Source organism: Artemia sp. Qi Xiang Cuo, chromosome 20 (assembly GCF_049724085.1).
Source record: "Artemia sp. Qi Xiang Cuo chromosome 20, ASM4972408v1, whole genome shotgun sequence".
In the NCBI taxonomy this organism is placed as follows: Eukaryota; Metazoa; Arthropoda; class Branchiopoda; order Anostraca; family Artemiidae; genus Artemia; species Artemia sp. Qi Xiang Cuo.
Window position 1 is genome coordinate 39,585,225 of NC_142813.1, and position 23,188 is coordinate 39,608,412.

Sequence of the window (23,188 nt, forward strand, 5' to 3'; positions counted from 1 at the left end):
GTTCGTGCGATGGATTCATGCACCGATTATTAAGAAATTCTTAACCGTGAATCAATCGAGGACAGATCCTACACCTGTTATTGTTTTGTGCAAATGTAGTCCATCACTTGTATTTGTTCTGCGGCTTTAGGACAACGACTAGCATAGAATCGATGTCCTCTCGTCATTGTTATAAAGGGCAGAACACTGGCAGTCTTCACACTTTTTGCTAACATCAGTGAGCTGTAAGATCTTAGAAGAAAGATAAGTTAAAAAACGATAATCTTTGCAGAAAGATATAAGATCTTAGATGTAAGATCTTAGTGCTAAGAAACGGCCTTTAGACTGGGACCAAAAAATACCAGCCATATTATGACAGGTCCGTCAACATACTACCTGTCGTCATTATAACACCAATTTGGTGCCAATTTGGCTTTGAAATGAAGTTATCAAGTATTTTGCAGTAGGTTGCATATGGTTGCATCAAGACATGGCTAATTGTAGACAGAGAATGGCCAAGACAGATAGTTCAAGCTATTGAGAGGCAAATGTTAAATGCCTGGGGCTGTATGGGTAAATGGCGGGAGTATGCACGACTCTTTTATTGGGCACATACTTGTCAGGTTAATTTTTGGAAAGGCATGCCAGCCTAAAGTCTCAGGCATCATGTTGATCAAGAATTTGAAATTGACATAAGACCGTTAGATTGCCTGTAATGAGAGGAAAACAAGGCACGCCCCTCTATGGTCTTAAGAAGGTTGACCAAGAATATAGAATTGATATAGGACCATTAATTTGCTTGAAATAACAGGCAAACAACAATCGTTGAAATACCAATAGGGCCGTTTTTTAGCACTAAGATCTTACAGCTAAGATCTTTCATCTTTCTGCAAAGATTATCGTTTTTTCAACTCATCTCTGTCCTAAGATCTTACAGCTCACTGATGTTACATTGATGAGTTAAAAAACAGGGCTAATCGTTTAAAGTCATCTTTATCTTTCAAATAGTACCTATTGAAATAGACCGTACTTTTGAAATAGCAACACTAAGACTTCATTAGTTACTAGACTAGGTGCAAAAAGTTCGAAAGACTTTATTAAGAAAATTTATATTCTGATTGATTGTATGAAGGAAGTAATAGTGATCAAAGGGATTTCAAAGTAACAAGCCCCTCTGCTCGTTTACCGCAGCAAGAAAAAAATCAGTAGAAAATACGTTCTATCGTCATTTTTATTTAGTGTTTAACAGTTAATACGTAGTTAAATAATAAGGGGCGCACCGTCATAGTTAAGATTATTTATTAAATTAAGCAGTAAATTTTACCTTTACCAATAGCACATCATATGTGTAAACAACGGGACAATTCCTTGCCCAGGGGCTATGAGGGCTATACAATTCTTAGAGGCATAGTTATTGGACCTTTCAACTATGTTGAATAAAATCCTATCTCTAAATTTTATCGGATATCTTTGGGTGGAGGGGACCAAAAACAAAACATAAAAAAGGAAAAAAAGGTAAAGGATGCGGCACTAGACCCTTAAGGTCCAAACCGGCGGTGCTGATCTCCGTTTCGTGGCCCTTCAGCCAGGAAGTGCAATGGGGGGCTGGGGGCCAGCCAACCTATGCTTTCGCAAACCCTTCCTGTTTTTACCTTCCCCAGATTTCTCCAGGTACCCATTTAGAGCTGGGTTGACTCTGGCTAAGTTTACAGGGCACACCACTGACCCGCGTCCCAAACTAAGAAACTGACCACACCAGGGATCGAACCCGAATTCACGGATTCTCAGCCCAGCGCGCGTCCACTTAGCCAGAACGGCTAGGAAAACGAAACATAGCTAGGGGTTCACTTGCCACTCAGCCACTTGTGACTTAAAAAAAGGGCACTGCAAACTTTCAATTTCCAACCGAATGAGCCCTTTCAGAAGTTTTTATGACAACTTCTTCCATGTGAACTGGATCGGTAAAAAATAACTAAGTAAATCAATAATGAGCATATCTTACTCCACTCTTTACTTAAGCAGTGCTTTTGTAACGCCAGGACAGTAGAAAGTCACCTCATAGGTCTGACCAAAATGTCCATCCCTATGTTTTTCCCTATCTTCCTCATCTGAAATGGGGTAAAGATGCAGATTAGGGACAAACAAAAAATTAATGTGAGGAAATGGTCTCTGAGAATTCAATTTTTAGCAGAAAATTTGGTCATTTTAAAAGCCTTTCAGAAAAAAGTTTCTGGAAGCCTTTCAGAAATGTTTGGAAAAAAGTATCAAAATCTTCAGAGATTAATATTCAAATCACTTGAGGAACCATAATTTTTCTTTGTCAAAGTCAAACTCAGTGTAAAGTAACTGAAAATTCGACCTTTTCATATGCCAAAACCCTTCTTCATAAAGCCTCTCATTGGCTCTTTCAAGGAGAAGTATGTTTGTGGGTGACTCCGTGTATTCCAGTTGCTTCACACAAAATTTTTTAGATACCCATTTGTTCAAAATGACTAAAATATCTCAGAAGTATACATCCTGAGTCAGTGTAGCCCCTTCTCAGTCATAAGGGGAATAAAATCCACTAAAGATATATTTTGGTAGAACAGAGGGGTATGTTTTCGGCTCCCCGATTGGGCTGAAACTCTTTAATGTCGGTCCCTTGAAGGCAACCACCAGGTTTCATCGAATGTGTACCTACGAAATAGCCCTTGCCGCTGAGAACATCAAGAAAACTTATGTTCATACAAATTTTCAAAACATTCAGCTTTGACAATCTCAGAAAGAGCTTGGAGGGTGGGTTGAAATAAAAATATTACGAGGTATGAGGATACCAGGGTATCTTCAAATATCGTATTGGTGGGAAGAGGTGAAGGGAGAGGCTAAAAATAATTAATTTAATATAGACCTAAAGCGTTTATGCTCTTAGCCTATTTTACAGTTTAGTATTAAGGTGAGTTGAAAGGTATGTGCTCGTATTTAAAAAATACCTCTCTTAACAATTACAACTATAAAAAATACCTTGGATGTTTCTCCACCAAATGTGATAAAGCAACGTTAATCAAAATACAAACAAGAATTAATTTGAAAATATTAAACAAAACTTTTTAACTGACAAGTAAAAGGCAATGCCAAAACTGACCCTGGGTTCATACTCGCACGATTATTTGCTTGCAGACACGAAAATTCGGCAAGATATGTGAATATCACTACTGTGTTTTGAATTTTTGTTAAAATCTATCCAATTTCCCAAAATTTCGAAAAAGTTCAAGAATGTCAACTTATCCGATTATTTTGACGAATAAATCATATCAAATAAATAGGAAGGGCATGATAAAAATGGATATTGAAAAATTGATTTGGTCATTTGGAAATTGTAGAAAAGTATACTCTAAAACTGATAAACACCATAAGAATATGCTGCTTGTAATGGAAGCAATGGAATAAAGTCTCAAAAGAAGTTGGATTTGAAGGTAAGATTAATAGGCCAATTTAGATGGTTAGGCATAATTTGAAAAATATATACCAGTTTTTTGTTTTGTTTTATGCAGTATAGCCTGGGCTTTGCAAAAAAAACCTTCATCGGGCATAGCAGTTAAATATTTAAGCTAGCATGGGGCAGATTGATTCTAGCACTGGCACTTTGTAGTAGTCAATTTGTTTCAAAGCTAGAATAGAAATCAAAAAGAAAAAATATACCATTTGATTTCCCACTAACAGCTATTTTTAAATGTTATTATTGCTAACAGTTTTGATACATCTTAGCCCCTGCCCTAACATGACGAGACATGGGCTTTACCGTAGGCTGTTTTAAAAAGGTGAAGTAATATGCTGTTTTTCAAAGTCGGACACGAATAAATTGTCTAATGTGACCCCTTCTAATAATTATCACCTTAACATGTGAATTTCGTGTCTGATTTTTAATGCGATATTTTGCCATAAAAAAATCGTATGTATGGGACCCTATGGTAAAACTAATAAAAACAAAACTAAATAACGATTATAACATTACCAAAAATAAATTGCAGTGAATAAATAAATAAAACCAAAAACAACGAACAATTAATAAACACTCTGGAAAAACAATACTCAAGTGAAAGGAAAAAATAAAATATCATTAAACCTAAATAATACAGAATTAAATAAATACAAGTTCAAATAGGGATCAAATCCTTTTAATAGACAGTGATTTTCACAAACAGTGACAAAATGTCACAAAAAATACTATATATTTTGGTCACATATGCAGTGATCCGTACTTTTACTACTGATGAGGGTCACTGAATATGTGACCGAAATATCTAGTATTTTTGTAAAATTTTATTACCGTTTGTGAAAATTACTGTCTATTTAAAATATTTGATCCCTATTTGATCTTTTATTTATTTATCGTCATGGAAAGACAGTGTGGTCTCAGAAATTATCCACGACAGAATTAAAGTTTAAATTTGGTTCAAACCTCATCCAGATAGAAATTGTCAAAATAGTTGCTTTCTCGATGTGGCTTCTTTCTCAGATTCCCTCAGTGGCGGATCCAGAGTGGGCTCGGGGGACCTCGAGCCTCCCCCCCAAGATGTTTTCTAGTGCCCTCATTCCTTGTTTTTTTCTTTTTTTTACTTCTCTTTTAGAATAAATTTGTCAATTTGGTCAATTATTGGCACCGTTGTCACATTTGGCCTCCCCAAGGTTTTACTCTAGATCCACCTCTAGATTCTTTTAATGCTAAATTGACGGTTTTGGTGTACTTAAAACCGAACATTAACGATCACCACATGGACTGCTCCATAATGATTTTTTTTTCTATAATTTTTTTTTTTTAAGGTTATGAGAAATAAAAACACATCACTCGAAATATAGATTGCAAAGGTCACATTCTTGTAAAGGTGAACAATACACCTCACATTATAAAGTGAAAAGAGAATTTGAAAACTTTGGATGACCAAACTGATTAGAACTGTAAATCCTTATAAACGTAATTGATAATTTTAGCCAGGAGGTAATATAGTTTTAATAGGGAAACACTAATTTAACTTTAAGTTTACAGTTGAAACTGAAACTTTAATAGATAAACTTCAACTTAAATTTTAATTTGTAGACTTTAATTTAGTCGCATAATCCTCAAAATATCATTTTTATAACCCAGAACGAAACATGCAGGGACATAGAGGAACAGGTTTTTAATTAGGTCAAAAATGACTTTATCAAAAAAAGATATGAAAATAGCATCTTGTAACTATACCGGAATATTCAAGAACAAATGATACTCATGAATTTTTATACAAAAAATTTTTTTTATGAATTGGCTGAACCATTTGACTTGAAGACTACATAAATATGGCTACTCCTAGTTTGTACTCTTTTATATACTGCTAGTTTGGTTAATGCTAATGACATAAAACAAAATAGGATGAATATATAATAGTTTAGAAACAAATTTGGGCTATATATTTGCACATTAGGGGGGGTTGGCAGGTAAAGTATACCATATATTAAACACGAAACCTAACCTAGGCACCTTTCCCCCCTAAACCCCCAAAAAAAACAAAAGTTTAAATATCGTATACGCAATACATTGCATTACCTTATAGCGGTGTCTTGAATTAGCCTGTCAAAAATAGGTTTTTCGTGATTGGTTTCAATTACTACTACTACTACTAACAACTCATCGCAGCACCAAGCCGCCTGAGGCCAACACAGCTACGCACGATCCTCCTCCACCCCAATCTATTCAAAGCCTCCCTCTTTACACCCGCCCACGAAGTTCCCATTTCCTTTAAATCTTTCTTTATGACGTCCTCCCACCCCAGACGGGGACGACCTGCTTTCCGTTTAGCCCTAGATGGTTGGCCGAAAAGGACAATATTCGGCAATCTGTCATCCTTCATCCGCACAACGTGCCCTAACCACCTCAACCGTTCTTTCATTATAGCCCTAGAGAGCGGTATTGAACCAAATTTTTCGTATAGCCTATTGTTTGAAATACGGTCAGTTAGCCGGGTACCCAGAACAACCCTTAAGCAATTTCTCTGGAAAACATCTAGCAAATCTTCATCCGCTTTTCGGAGCGTCCATGCTTCAGAGCCATATTTGACCATTGACATCACTGTAGCTTCTAATATTCTATTCTTGGTTGGCATACTTACATTCCTATTCTTCCATACTTTTTTTTAACTATGGAAAAACACCCTGAGCCTTGGCTATTCTATTTTTAACATCTTCACTGCTCCCACCATCTTTACTAATAATACTACCAAGCTAAGTGAAGCTGCCCACCTGATCAATCTTTTCATTACCCACAGTCACCTTTTCATCTTCACTTATTCTAACGCTTAGCAATCAGCTTAAGAGGGAGCGCGTTGCAATAATTCGACTCAATAAAAGATAGAGAAACAAATCACACAAGTTAGGTTAATCCTAATGAAATATAACCTTAATGTAACATTTAGTTTATATGATAATATAATTGGGACTATATATTTGCACATTAGGGATGGGGGTAAAGTATTTGGACACCACCCTCCCCCCGAACGTGAAATTATATAGCCAAAATCATATAAGTCAGCAGTAAAAGCCTTTTGACTCCAGGGGGGACTGACGTCAGACCTATTGATACATAGCCTAGATTTACACAATTGCCTATGATGAAAATCAACTTATGTAAGAAACTAAGAAATCAACTTATTTTAATTTCTGCTCATTTTGAGTTTGACTCGGTTAATTATTGTAGTTTCTGTTCGTTTTGGTTTCATTTATTTATCGATGCTGATTTGTGGTAGTTTCACGCTCGGTAGATTATTTGAATTCGACTCAATAAAAGATACAAAAACAAATCACACAAGTTAGGTTAATCCTAATGAAATATAACCTTAATATAACATTTAGTTTATATGATAATATAATTGGGACTGTATATTTGCACATTAGGGATGGGGGTAAAGTATTTGGACAGCACCCCCAACCTACCCCCCCCCTCTAATGTGAAACTATATAGCCAAAATCATATAAGTCAGTAGTAAAAGCCTTTTGACTCCAGGGGGGACTAACGTCAGACCTATTGATACATAGCCTAGATTAACACAATTGTTTATGATGAAAATCAACTTTTGTAAGAAACTAAGAAATCGATAATCTAACAGAGCTTAGGATATGTCATGATGGAAAATTGAGGAGGACACTCCCCCACAACCTTCAGGGCAAGGGTTTTAAGTTATGCTCTGGGGTTATATAAGGTTTTATAGAAGGCGTTGTCGTAGAAACTTCAAAACAGGCTTATTCGATTGGAAATTTGTAGGGCTAGTACCCTTTTTAATAGTTGAAAGTGATTGGAGGGCAACTCGCCCCCCCCCCCCCACGCCCATCATTCCCCCAAATACATCCAATCAAAATTTTTGAGATAGCCATTTTGTTCAGCGTAGTTGATTTCCAGATAGAAAATATATTTTTGAAGAGGAAACTCCCCCACAACCCTCAGGGCAAAGGTTTTAAGTTATGCCCTGGGGGCATATAAGAACGATGTTGGCACAATATATTATTTATTATTTTTTTCCTTTAGAGCAGGGCTCTTCGTATCGAAGAAGTTGTCGTAGAAACTTCGAAAAACGCTCATTCAATTGGAAATTAGAGTGGCTTGTGCCCTTTTTAATAGTCGAAAGTGATTGAAAGGCGACTAACACCCTTCTCACGCCAACCATTTCCCCAAACACATCCAATAAAAATTTTGAGATAGCCATGTTGTTTAACGTAGTTGAAAGTTCTGGAAATTTGGTCTTAGAGGATGACAACCACCCTAAGATACCTTATGGTAGGGTTCTAATTTATGCCCTGGAGGCATATAAGGTGTTTATAGAAAGTGTTGTCGTTTCCAAAAGGGCTCATTCGATTGGATTTTGAAAGGCACAGTGCCCTTTTTAGTACTCGAAAGTAACTAGGGGGCTTGAGATTTTTATAGCAGATATTGAAGTATGTATAATGTATTTTTTTTTGTTCTTGTTTAGATCAGGGCACTTCGTATCGAAGGAGTTGTCGAGGGAACTTCGAAAAGGGCTCATTCGATTGAAAATAGAAAGGGCTGATGCCCTTTTTAATAGTCGAAAGTGATTTAAGGGCGACTAAGCCCCCTTCCAGTCCCACCCTCCCACACCCACCCTCTCATTTCTACTCTTAAAATTTAACCAAATCAAAATGGCGTAAGCGTATCCAAGCTATCAAAAAAAGTAAACAGTTTTTTTGCGAATGGTATCAAATTTTCCATTTCAGGTCAACTAGAAGAGGTATGAAACTAAATTAAACAGTACTATTTGTCTCCAGATTTTTAAAAGGGTGTATGTTGTTAAAAATTACTGAAAATTTTTCTCCAGTATACAAATGGCAGGCCAAACTATAAAGTCTTAAAAAACGAAAAGATTTAAAGTATTATTTTCTTTTTCCCTGAAAAGACTATGTCAATATAACACGAACAGAAATTAATTAAAAAAAAACTTTTTCCACAAAATAAGTTTTTCAAAGAAAAGTAAAGAACTCCATAAAACAAAAAATGAGCAAAAATAAAATCAAATAATCTACCGAGCGTCAAACTCCCACAAATCAGCATCGATAAATAAACGAAACCAAAACGAACAGAAATTACAATAATTAACCGAATCAAACTCGAAACAAGCAGAAACTAACATAAGTTGGGCACGAGCCCCTATGCATTCCCAAGGCCAGAACAAAATTTGCACTTTAATGAAAATAAATAAATGCTTTTAGTTTTATAACTTTAATAAATCAAATAATATTAACATTTTGATTACTAAATATCATTATATGTATATTAAACTGACAATGCACATTCATTTGTATTTTTTTTAGTAAAGTGCAAATTTTGTTCTGGCCTTGGGAAGGCATGGGGGTTTTGCGCCCAACTTATGTTAATTTCTGCTCGTTTTGAGTTTGACTCGATTAATTATTGTAATTTCTGTTTGTTTTGGTTTCATTTATTTATCAATGCTGATTTGTGGTAGTTTCACGCTTGGTAGATTATTTGATTTTATTTTTGCTCATTTTTTGTTTTATGGGGTTCTTTACTTTTCTTTGAAAAACTTATTTTGTGGAAAAAGTTTTTTTAAATTAATAGAAAGTAAGATCGAAAAAGCTAAGGCATGTTGTAATATGATATTAAGAAGTCAGCGTGGGGATATTAATAAGATCAAAGTAGTTCAAGAGGTTTTCAGGACTAAAATCTTAGATGTAATGCCCTATGGTTCTGGGGTTGGGGGGGGGTATGAAGGGAGAGAGGCTAGAAACAGTGAAATAAGAATATTATAAGAGGTATCTAGGGATAAGTAAGAAAACAAGTAGTATAGTAGCTAGAGGTGACTCAGGTTTTTTTTTTAAGAAGTCATAGGCTAATTAACATGGTTAGGCTTCGGGAAAAAATTTTAGTGATGCCTAGGATGCGTGTGATGAAGGCTGCTTTATTTAGAAATGTTGAAGGTCAGCTCAGGCAGGGGATGGCCGTACCAAATAAAGAGTGTCCAAAATCAGTTTGAACTAAGCCATATGTGGGAGGATGGTTTAGGGATTGAGGATATGGGGGGGACAAAGTAAGGCGATTAGCCAAGTTGAAAGCATTTTACAGGACCAAGAAATACATGAAGGACAAGCCCAGCGTTCGCTTTCGAATTTACTGGGTCTTTATTGTCGCTTGAAGGACATTTGACGTGAAGTATATGATAAAATAATTGTTTAAACAGGACCATGAAATACATGCATGACAGGCCCAGCGTTCGCTTTCGAATTTACTGGGTTTTATTTTACTTGATCGCTTTCAAATTTACTTTATTGTCGGTTGAAGGACATTTGAGGTGAAGTTTTATTTTTATAGGTGGGTTTGAAAAAAGAAAGAAATAAAGTTATTAATTGAAGTGAGGGCTGATAGTTTGTCACTAGGCCAAAGAAGAAAGTCTATTGGGAAGGGCAGTCAGCGTAGGGATATTAAAAATATCAAAGTCGTTAAAGAGGTTTTCAGGACTAAAACCATAGGAGAAGTGCCCTTTGGTTCTGAGGTTTTGGGCATATGCGAAGGGAGATAAGCTAGAAATAGTGCAATTAGGATATTATAAGTGGTGTATATGGATAAGTAAGAACACAAGTAGTGTAGTAGCTAGAGGTGATTTAGGTTTGTTTTCTTTAAGAAGTCGTAGGCTAATTAACATGGTTAGGACTTGGGAAAAAATTGTAATGATGCCTAGGGTGCGGGTGATGAAGGCGGTTTATTTATAAATTTTAAAGGACAGCTCAGGTAGGGGGTAACCGTACCAAATTAAGAGTGTCTTAGATCAGTATGGACTAAGCGTTGGAAGCATTTTACAGGACCAAGAAAGACATGAATGACGGGCCCAGCGTTCGCATTCAAATTTACCGGGTCCTTCTTGTCGCTTGAAGGACATTTGTGGTGAAGTTTTATTTTTTAAGTTGGGTCTGAAAAAAAATGAAACGAAGTTATTAATTGAAATGAGGGCTGATAGTTTGCCACTGGGCCAAAGCAGAAAGTTTATCGGGAGGGAAAGTCAGCGTAGGGATATCAAAAAGTAGTTCAAGAGGTTTTCAGGGCTAAAATCTTAGGTGTAATGCCCTACGGTTCTGAGGTTTAGGTCTAGGAATAAGTAAGAACACAAGTAATATAGTAGTTAGAGGTGATCTAGGTTGGATTTTCTTAAGAAGTCGTAGGCCAATTAACTTGGTTAGGCTTTGGGGAAAAAAAATCTAAAGATGCCTAGGGTGCGGGTGATGAAGGCGGTTTATTTACAAATTTTAAAGGACAGCTCAGGTAGGGGGTGACCGTACCCAATTAAGAGTGTCTTAGATCAGTGTGGACTAAGCCATATGTGGGGGGAGGGCTTAGAGCTTGAGGATATGGGGGGACCAGGTAAGTATATTAGTTAAAAGAATTTTACAGGACCAAGAAATACATGCATGGCAGGCCCAGCGTTCGCATTCAAATTCACTGGGTCCTTATTGTCGGTTGAAGGACATTTGGGGTGAAGTTTTATTTTTTAAGGTGGGTTTAAAAAAAATGAAATAAAGTTATTAATTGAAATGAGGCCTGATAGTTTGCCCCTGGGCCAAAGAAGAAAGTTTATCGAGAGGGAAAGGTCAAATGCTGGTCCTTATTTTTATCCTATGTTTAGAGGTTTAGATGAGAGCGTTTATACATGCATGGCAAGCCAGGCCTTCGCTTTCGAATTCACTGGGTCTTTATTGTTGGTTGAAGGACATTTGGGGTGAAGTTTTATTTTTTGAGGGGGATTAAAAACAAGAAGTTATTAATTGAAATGAGGGCTGATAGTTTGCCACTGGGCCAAAGAAGAAAGTTTATCGGGAGGGAAAGGTCAAAGTGCCTGTCTCTGTCGGTTTGTTAATCAGTTTCATAAATTTAAAATAATTATTCTCAATACAAACCTCCAAATAAAAAAATAAAATGGTCTCCCTGTGGGAGCACCGCTATCCGGGTTATTAGCGAACATTTATGTAAAACACCTTGAAAATTGGGCCTTAAATTCATATTTTTAAAACACTTCTTTTGGGGGCATTATATGGATGATGTAATTTCCCTCTCGAATTATGGGGAAAATGAACTTAGGGGCTTTCTACATCACCTTAATACATACCACCGAAATTTACAATTTACCTTAGAAATTGAAAATGCAAATAAATTACCGTTTCCGGATGTATAATTATTCGTAGCATTGATAAACTGGATATTAAAATTTACAGAAAACTCACAAAAAATAACTGATATCTACATTTTAAATCCAATCAACTCCCCCCCCCCCACAAGTGAAAAGAGGTGTTGTTACATCTCTTGTCGATCATGCCCTAAACATTTGCTCTGATTCTTACATCACAGATGAACTAAATTTCATTAGAGACATACTTTTTGGAAACGGTTATCCTATTGTCTTTATTAACAATACAATTAGCCGAAGATTGGAATAATCTCTGACGGTTCCTTTGTTCTGGCAACTGTGCGCTGATACATTTAAATTCCCAGGAATCTGGCTCAGTAAAATATTCAATCTCTATTAATCTCCTTGTATCTCTGAAAAAATCTAATATGTCCTACTTACATTATAAGGGCTTCGAAATAACAATTCCGCAATTTATCTCTGAGACTAAAGGGGATGAAACCTTATTAAAATAGAATTTCTATCTCTTTAGAGTCCAGGCTTCAAAATAATAATAATCCCGGAATTCATCTCTAAGCCTAAAGGAAATGAAACCGTATTAAAATAGTATTTCTATCTCTTTAGTGTCCCGCGTGATTCCTAGAAATCAAGTGATGTCACTCCCGTCAGTAATCCAACCCCCTGATTGGTCTAGAAAGAGATGTGTCATCTTGTACTACTCGGATTCTAGCACTCTGATTTGCTGTGATCTTGTTTTACTCGTATCTTCTGGGCCCCTCCTACTACAGTAAATATTGATTTGTCCCCTGTCGAAAGTATCTTTTCGAGTGTAACTTCGGAAGTATTTTCTATTAGTGGGTCTGGTTCTGAAAACTCTATGGAGAAATGTTGTTCCCATAGTTTGGGAGGGATAATAAATGACTGGTTTGGCTTTTGTTTTTTTTATGTGTTAAATTTTTTCCAAAGAAGTCCTGGGCTATTAAAAATCTTTTCAGAAAAATTGGAATGAATACTAGCTCTATGTTTCTCTAACTCTTTTGAAAAACGGATCTGGTTTACGATACCAGTTCTGGGACGGTCGCAATCTATTCAGATACTTAGCCATAATTTTGCCCTATCACAAGCCTCAGCAAATAAAGAAATCTGGGACCAGCCCTTCACTTGGGATCCAATTTGTACTTTAGTACGAGGGACAAACTGCTTTTCTGCTTGTAGTAAAGCGCGTGAAATAAGCGACGCATATATGTTTAATTTAATACGAGTTTCATTAATTGAAGACGGAACCGAATTCTGGAGAAGATCAAATGGTATTTTTATCTTTGCGATAATATTATCAATGCGATGCTGCTACGGGCGTATATAAATCTTATTTGATTCTACCACAGTATGCCACTTAGAATCTTGGATTACCCGTGCACGGTTAAATGGAGCCATAATACTAAAAAACAACGGCAAATGGTCAGATACTACGTAATCATTAAGTAGGCTTACACTTGCTTCACGACCGGCAATACTACCGGAAACAAGCTTGTGATCAAGGTTCGACACTGATCCTGAGGGGTGTATATATGTGAAATCAGCAGATTTTGGTAAGAGAGCACTTTCACTTGGAATCAGGCTAAGAAGCAGAGCCGTACGTAGTATTATCAATTTTCAATAGGTCACAATTAAAGTCCTCCAACAAAGCCCAATGGAGGTGCGAGACTCTGATTTTACTCAAACATTTACCTAATTTTCTGCATGCTAGAGCAATCTTCGTTTCAGAATTTTCGTCTCTATAGTCTGTCGGCAGGTATACATTTACAATGACAATATTATCCACTTTAACTGCAAGGAAATGGTCAGATTTTGCAAACAGTTCGGAGTTACTCTGTCTATCTATTATTGTAGCAAGTCCACCTGGGGGCGGCCTCGTTTTCTGGGCTTTTTGCGGCTACAAAGTGGAGCACATGTGATGGTACTACATTGAGCAGTTTCATATTATCAGCAGAGAAAAAATGTTCCTGTATGCATATGATTTCTTTAGTAAGCAAATTTCTCCACCACGGCGATTTTTTCATCGAGACTACCATTTACGTTACTTGGCAAGATGCTCTTTTTAATATAGGGCTCAACCATTTCGAACAGATTGGCTTTTTGGCTTCAAAGTCTTATTCAACGGGCAGTTAGCATGTTAGCACATGTGTTTGGTGCTTTGACAATTCAAACAGCATATAGGGCTCTGGCACGGGCTTTCTTTCGTCACGCTGTGGTAATTTTTGGGACAACTGCCACATTTCTTGGTATTTTTCTACTGCGTCGACATATGACATATGACATATGACATATGAAATCGACATATGACCGATTTCGTGACAATTAAAAACAACATTTCGGGAGAAAAATAAATTCTTGTATTTTGAAGCGCTCGAAGCCAATTTTAATCGTCATTTTTGCGGCAGTATCAAAGGCATCTCTACTTGAAAACTACAGCTTGAAGGTGTGTGTTTTCCCACATTGTTCGGCCTTCTCATAGCCGGCTATTAATCTTTGTATATCCTCAGCACAAAGAGACTCGGGAATCCCTTTAACTATACCGATGTGTGAACTATACCGAGTTCTGATTTTTGCACTGGAACCCTGGTTTTGATAATTAATTAGTTAAAAAAAAATTTTTTCACAAAATAAGTTTTTCAAAGAAAATTAAAGAACTCAATTAAACAAAAAATGAGCAAAAATAAAATCGAATAATCTACCAAGCGTGATACTACCACATACCAGCATCGATAAATAAATGAAACCAAAAACTAATAGAAATTACAATGAATATCCGAGTCAAACTCAAAACGAGCAGAAATTGACATAAGTTGGGCTCAAACCCCTATGCCTTCCAAAGGTCAGAACATAATTTGCACTTTACTGAAAAAAAAATGTTTTTACTTTTATAACTTTAATAAATCAAATAATACTAACATTTTGATTACTAAATAATAGTATATGTATATTAAACTAACAATGCTTATTCATTTGTATTTTTTTTCAGTAAAGTGCAAATTATGTTCTGGCCTTGGGAAGGCATGGGGGTTTAGAGCCAAACTTATGTCAATTTCTGCTCATTTTGAGTTTGAATCGGTTGTTTATTGTAATTTCTGTTCGTTTTGGGCTTCATTTATTTATCGATGCCAATTTGTGGTAGTTTCACGCTTGGTAGATTATTCGATTTTATTTTGTTTGTTAATTTTTTGTTTAACGGAGTTCTTCACTTTTCTTTGAAAAACTTATTTTGTGGAAAATTTTTTTTTAATTAATTTCTGTTCGTTTTATATTGACATAGTCTTTTCAGAGAAAAAGTAAATAATACTTTAAATATTTTCGTTTTTTTAAGAATTTATAGTTTGGCCTGCTATTTGTTTGCTGTAGAAAAATTTTCAGCAATTTTAACAACATTCATCCTCTTAAAAATCTGGACACAAATAGTAGTGTTTAATTTAGTTTCATACCTCCTCTAGTTGACCTGAAATGGAAAACTTGATAGCATTTGCAAAAAAACCTCTCTACTTTCTTTGATAGCTTGGATACACTTACGCTATTTTGATTTGGTTAAATTTTAAGAGCAGAGTCAGCTCCGAAAGTTTGAAAATAATACCCTCAGTCATTCTTGGGATACTGCTGTGATGACTTATTGGAAATTAGCATTAACACAGTGCATTTTGATTTAATCTTTTGGCAACGTTTAGTTTTTAAACATAAAGTCAAATGGGAGGATGGGTGTGGGAGGGGAATTAGTTTCCCTCCAATCACTTCCAAATATTAAAAAGGGCATCAACCCTTTCTATTTTCAATCAAATGAGCCCTTTTTGAAGTTCCTATGACAATTCCTTTGATACAAAGTGCACTGGTCTAAACAACAACAACAACAACAAATAATACATTATACCCACATCGATATTTACTATAAAACTGTCAAGCCTTCCAATCACTTTCGACTATTAAAAGGGCACTAGGCCTTTCGATTTCTAATTGAAGGAGCCCTTTTTGAGTTTCTACGACAGCACTTCCTATAAACACCTTATATGCCCCCAGGGTATAAATTACAGCCCTTACCCTAAGGGCTGTTAGGGTGGTTGTCATCCTCTAAAACCTAATTTCCAGAACTTCCAACTAGGTTAAACAAAATGGCATTCTCAAAATTTTGACTGGATGTGTCTGGGAAAATCGTGGGCGTGAGAGGGGCGTTACTCTTTCTCCAATAACTTTCAACTATTAAAAAAGGCACTAGCCCTTTCAATTTCCAATCAAATGAACCTTTTTGAAATTTCTACGACAACGCTTTCAATAAAAACCTTATATACCCCCGGGGATAACTTACAACCCTTGCCCTGAGGGCTGGGGGGGTTGTCATCCTCAAAGACCTAATTTACAAAACCTTGTACTACGTTGAACAAAATGGCTATCTGAAAATTGGATGTGTTTGGGAAAATGGTGGGCGTGAGACGGGGGTTAGTTACCCTTGAATCACTTTCAACTATTAAAAAGGGCACTACCCTCTCAATTTCCAACTACGTTGAACTAACTTTCAACTACGTTGAACAAAATGGCTATCACTAAACTTTGATTGAATGTGTTTGGAGAAATGGTGGGCGTGAGAGGCGGGTTAATTACTCTCCACTCACTTCGAATATTAAAAAGGGAAATTTCAATTTCCAATCAAATGAGCCACTTTTGAAGTTTCTACAACTACTTTCTATATAAACTTTATATGTCCCCAGGGCATAACTTACAGCCCTTGCACTGAGGGCTCTGATGGGGTTATTATCCTAAAAGACATAATTTCCAGAACTTTCGACTATGTTGAACAAAATGGATATCTCAAAATTTTGATTGGATGTGTTTAGGGAAATGGTGGGCGTGAGAGAGTGGTTAGCTGCCCTTCAATCACTTTCGACTATTAAAAGGGCACTAGCCCTTTTAATTTTCACTTAATGAGCCCTTTTTGATGTTTTTACAACATCGTTTACTATAAAAGCCTTACATGCTCCCAGGACATAACATACAACTCTTGCCCTGAGGGTATGGGGGGATGGGTTGTCATCCTTAAAGGCCTAATTTCCAAGATTTTCAACTACGTTGAATAAAATGGCTATCTAAAAATTCTGATTGGATGAGTTTGGGGAAAAGGTAAGCGTCGCAGGGGGGTTAGTTGCCCTCAAATCACTTTCGAGTATTAAAAAGGGCACTAGCTCTTTGAATTTCTAACCGAATGAGCCCTTTTTCAAGTTTCTACGACAAAGATTTCAATAAAAACTTATATACCCCAAGGCTATAAATTATAACCGTTGCCCTGAAGACTGTGGGGGGAGTGTCCTGCTCAAAGGTATAATTTCCTCAACTTTAAACTGTGTGGAACAAAATGGCTATCTAAAAATTTTGATTGGATATGTTTGGAGAAATGGTGGGCGTGGGAGGGGTGTTAGCTACCTTCCAATTTCTTTCGACTATTAAATAGGGCACTAGCCATTTCAATTTTTAATAAAATGAGCCCTTTTTGAAGTTTCTACGACAACACGCTCTATAAAAACTTTATATGCCCCAAGGGCCTAACTTACAACCCTTGTCTTGAGGGATGTGAGGGGGTTGTCATCCTCAAAGACCTAATTTACAGAACTTAAAACTACGTTGAATATAATGGCTCAAAATTTTGATTGGATGTGTTTGGGGAAAAGGTGGGCGTGAGAAGGGGGTTAGTTGCCCTCCAATCACTTTCGACTATCAAAAAGGGCTCTAGCGCCCTGAATTTCCAATCGAATGATCCTTTTTTGGAGTTTCTACAGCAACACTTTCTACAAAAACCTTATATGCCCCCAGGGCATAACTTACAACCCTTGCCCTGAAGGACGTGGGGGAGTGTCCTCCTCAAAAAAATTATTTCTATCTGGAAATCAACTACGCTGAACAAAATGGCTATCTCAAAATATTTACTGGATGTGTTTCGGGAAATGGTGGGCATGGAAGGGGTGTTAGTTGCCTTCCAAACACTTTTGACTATTAAAAAAGGCACAAGCCACTCCAATTTCCAATTGAATGAGCCCTTTTCCAAGTTTCTATGACAACTTCTTCGATACGAAATACCCTGGTCTAAAGGGAAAAAATAATAAATGATACATTGCGCCAACATTGTTCTTATACGCCCTCAGGTTATAACTTAAAACCCTTCCCCGAGGTTTGTGGGGGAGTTTCCTTTCTCGAAAAGATATTTTCTATCTGGAAATCAACTACGTTGAACAAAATGGCTATCTCAAATTTTTGCTTGGCTGTGTTTGGGGGAATGAGGGGCGTGGGGGGGGGGCTAGTTGCCCTCCAATGACTTTTGACTATTAAAAAGGGCACTAGCCCTTTGAATTTCCAATCGAACGAGCCTTTTTTGAAGTTTCTACGACAACGCCTTCTATAAGAACCTTATATGCCCCCAGAGCATAACTTACAACCCTTGCCCTGAAGGCTCTCGGGGAGTGTGCCCCCTCAAAAACATAATTTCTATCAGGAAATCAACTACGCTGAACAAAATGCTTATCTCAAAATATTTATTGGATGTGTTCCAGGAAATGGTGGGCGTGGAAGGGGTGTTAGTTGCCTTCTAATCAATTTTGAGTATTAAAAAGGGCAAAAGCCACTCCAATTTCCAATTGAATGAGCCCTTTTCGATGTTTCTACGACAACTTCTTCGATACGAAGTGCCCTGCTCTAAAGGAAAAAAAATAATAAATGATACATTGTGCCAACATCGGTCTTAATGCCCTCAGGACACAACTTAAAACCCTTGCCCCGAGGGTTTTGGGGGAGTGTCCTCCTCAAAAACATATTTTTATCTGGAAATCAACTACGCTGAACAAAATGGCTATCTCAAAATTTTGATCGGATGTGTTTGGGAGAATGATGGGCTTGGGGGGGCTAGTTGCCCTCCTATCACTTTCGACTATTAAAAAGGGCACTATCCCTTTACCTTTCCAATCGAATGAGACTTTTTTGAAGTTTCTACGGCAACGCCTTCTATAAGAACCTTATATTCCCCCCAGAGCATAACTTAAAACCCTTGCCCTGAAGGCTCTGGGGGAATGTGCTCCTGAAAACATAATTTCTATCTGGAAATCAACTACGCTGAACAAAATGCTTATCCCAAAATATTTATAGGATTTGTTCCGGGAAATGGTGGGCGTGGAAGGGGTGTAAGTTGCCTTCTAATCACTTTTGATTATTAAAAAGGGCACAAGCCACTCCAATTTCCAATTGAATGAGCCCTTTTCGATGTTTCTACGACAGCTTCTTCGATACGAAGTGCCCTGCTCTAAAGGAAAAAAATAATAAATGATACATTGTGCAAACATCGTTCTTATATGCCCCCAGGGCACAACTTAAAACCATTGCCCCTAGGGTTGTGGGGAAGTGTCCTCCTCAAAAACATATTTTTATCTGGAAATCAATTACGCTGAACAAAATGGCTATCTCAAAATTTTGATCGGATGTGTTTGGGAGAATGATGGGTGTGGGGGGGGGGCTAGTTGCCCTCTTATCTCTTTTGGCTATTAAAAAGGGCACTAGCCTTTGCATTTCCAATCGAATGAACCGTTTTTGAAGTTTCTACGACAATGCCTTCTATAAAAACCTTATATGACCCCAGGGCATAACTTAAAACCCTTACCCTGAAGGTTCTGGGGTAGTGTGCTCCACAAAACATAATTTCTATCTGGAAATCAACTACGCTAACAAATACTTATCTCAAAATATTTATTGGTTGTGTTCCGGGAAATGGTGGGCGTGGAAGGGGTGTTAGTTTTCTTCTAATCAATTTTGATTATTAAAAAGGGCAAAAGCCACTCCAATTTCCAATTGAATGAGCCCTTTTCGAAGTTTCTACCACAACTTCTTGGATACAAAGTGCCCTGCTCTAAAGGAAAAAAATAATAAATGCTACATTGTGCCAACATCGTTCTTATATGCCCTCAGGGCACAACTTAAAACCCTTGCCCCTAGGGTTGTGGGGGAGTGTCCTCCTCAAAAACATATTTTTTATCTGGAAATCAACTACGCTGAACAAAATAGCTATCTCAAAATTTTGATCGGATGTGTTTGGGAGAATGGTATCCATGGGGGGGTGGGCCAGTTGCCCTCCTATCACTTTCGACTATTAAAAAAGGCACTAGCCCTTTGAATTTCCAGTCGAATGAGCCTTTTTTGAAGCTTCTACGACAATGCCTTCTATAAAAACCTTATATGGCCCCAGGGCATAACTTAAAACCCTTGCCCCGAGGGTTGTGGTGGATTATCCTCCTCAAAAGCATATTTTCTATCTTTAAATCAACTATGCTGAACAAAATGGCTATCTCAAAATTATTATTGGATGTGTTTGGGGGAATAATGGGCATAGGGGGGATAGGAGGGCTAGTTGCCCTCCCACCACTTTTGACTATTAAAAATAACACTAGCCATTTGAATTCCAATTGAATGAGCCTATTTTGAAGTTTCTACGACAACGCCTTCTATAAAAACCTTATATGCCCCAAGGGCATAACTTAAAACCCTTGCCCCGAGGGTGGTGGGGGAGTGCCCTCCTCAAAAACATATATTCTAACTGGAAATCAACTACGCTGAACAAAATAGCTATCTCAAAATTTTGATTGGGTGTGTTTGGGGGAATGATGGGTGTGGGGGAGGGGCTAGTTGCCCTCCAATCACTTTCACCTATTAAAAAGGGCACTAGCCACTCCAATTTCCAATCGAATGAGCCCTTGCAAGTTTCTATGACAACTCCTTCAATACAAAGTGCCCGGGTATGGAGAAAAAAACAAAAAACAAAAAAACATTGCGCCCACTGCCAATCACTGGTTGCCCTCCAATCACTTTCGCTTATTAAAAAGGGTACTAGCCCTTCAAATTTCCAATCGAATGAGCCTGTTTTGAAATTTCTACAACAACGCCTTTTATAAAAACCTTATATGCCCTCAGGGCATTACTTAAAACCCTTGCCCTGAGGGTTGTGGGGGAGTGTCCTCCTCAAAAACATATTTTCTATCTGAAAATCAACTACGCTGAACAAATTGGCTATCTCGAAATTTTGATTGGACGTGTTTGGGGGAATGATTGGCGAGAGAGGGGGGCTAGTTGCCCTTAAATCACTTTCGACTACTAAAAAGGGCACTAGACCTTTGAATTTCCAATCGAAGGAGCCCTTTTTCAAGTTTCTACGACAAAGATTTCAATAAAAACTTATATACTCTCAGGGCATAAATTATAACCCTTGCTCTGAAGACTGTGGGGGGGGGGCGTGTCCTGCTCACAGGTATAATTTCCTGAACTTTAACTGCTTGGAACAAAATGGCTATCTCAAATTTTTGATTGGATGTGTTTGAGGAAATGGTGTGCGTTGAAAGGGTGTTAATTGCCTTCCAATTACTTTCGACTATTAAAAAGGGCACAAGCCATTTCAATTTCTAATCGAGTGAGCCCTTTTTGAAGTGTCTACGACAACACGTTCCATAAAAACTTTATATGGCCCCAGGGAAAAACATTCAACCCTTGTCCTGAGGGCTGTGAGAGTGTTGTCATCCTCAAAGACCTAATTTCCGGAACTTAAAACATGTTAAACAAAATGGCCATTTCAAAATTTTGACTGGATTTGTTTGGGGAAAAGGTGGGTGTGAGAGGGGGGTTAGGTACCGTCCAATAACTTTCAAATATTAAAAGGGCACTAGCCCTTTGAATTTCCAATCGAATGAGCCTTTTTGAAGTTTCTACGACAACGCCTTCTGTAAAATCCTCATATGCCCCCGGGGCATAACTTACAGCCCTTGTCCCGAGGGTTGTGGGGGAGTGTCCTCCTCAAAAAGAATATTTTCTATCTGGATATCAACTACGCTGAACGAATTGGCTATCTCAAAATTTTTATTGGATGTTTTTTGGGGAATGATGGTTGGGGGGGGGGGGCTAGTTGCCCTCAAATCACTATAGACTATTAAAAAGATCACTAGCCCTTTTGAATTTCCCGTCGAATGAGCCTTTCTTGAAGTTTCTACGACAACGCCTTCTATAAAAACCTTATATTCCCCCAGGGCATAACTTAAAACCCTTGCCCCGAGGGTTGTTGGGGAGTGTCCTCCTCAAAGACAAATTTTCTGTCTTCAAATCAACTACGATGAAAAAAATGGCTATCTCAAAATTTTGATTGGTGTGTTTGGGGGGAATGATGGGTGTGGGGGGGCCTAGTTGCCCTCAAATCACTTTTGACTATTAAAAAGGGCACTAGCCCTTTGAATTTCCAATCGACTGAGCCTTTTTGAAGTTTCTACGACAACGCCTTCTATAAAAACCTTATTTGTTTTCTACGACAGTAGTTTCTACGTTTTCTAGTTTCTACGACAACGCCTTCTGTAAAATCCTCATATGCCCCCGGGGCATAACTTAAAACCCTTGCCCCGAGGGTTGTGGGGTAGTGTCCTCCTCAAAAAGATATTTCTATTTGAAAATCAACGCCGCTGAACAAAATGGCTATCTAAAAATTTTTATTGGATGTGTTTGGGGGAATGATGGGCGGGGGGGGGTAGTTGCCCTATAGTCTCTTTTGACTATTAAAAAGGGCACTAGCCCTTTGAATTTCCAATCGAATGAGCCTTTTTTGAAGTTTCTGCGACACTGCCTTCTATAAAAACCTTATATGCCCCCGGGGCATAACTTAAAACCCTTGCCCGAGGGTGGTGGGGGAGTGCCCTCCTCAAAAACATATTTTCTATCTGGAAATAAACTATGCTGAACAAAATAGCTATCTCAAAATTTTGATTGGGTGTGTTTGGGGGAATGATGGGCGTGGGAGAGGGGCTAGTTGCCCTCCAATCACTTTCACCTATTAAAAACGGCACTAGCCACTCCAATTTCCAATCGAATGAGCCCTTTCAAGTTTCTATGACAACTCCTTCAATACAAAGTGCCCGGGTATGGAGAAAAAAACAAAAAACAAAAAAACAATGTGCCCACTGCCAATCACTGGTTGCCCTCCAATCAGTTTCGACTATTAAAAAGGGTACTAGCCCTTCAAATTTCCAATTGAATGAGCCTGTTTTGAAGTTTCTACAACAACGCCTTTTATTAAAACCTTATATGCCCCCAGGGCATTACTTAAAACCCTTGCCCTGAGGGCTGTGGGGGAGTGTCCTTCTCAAAAATATATTTTCTATCTGAAAATCAACTACGCTGAACAAATTGGCTATCTCAAAATTTTGATTGGACGTGTTTGGGGGAATGATTGGCGAGAGAGGGGGGCTAGTTGCCCTTAAATCACTTTCGACTACTAAAAAGGGCACTAGACCTTTGAATTTCCAATCGAAGGAGCCCTTTTTCAATTTTCTACGACAAAGATTTCAATAAAAACTTACATACCCTCAGGGCATAAATTATAACCCTTGATCTGAAGACTGTGGGGGGGGGGAGTGTCCTGCTCACAGGTATAATTTCCTGAACTTTAACTGTGTGGAACAAAATGGCTATCTCAAATTTTGATTGGATGTGTTTGGGGAAATGGTGGGCGTGGAAGGGGT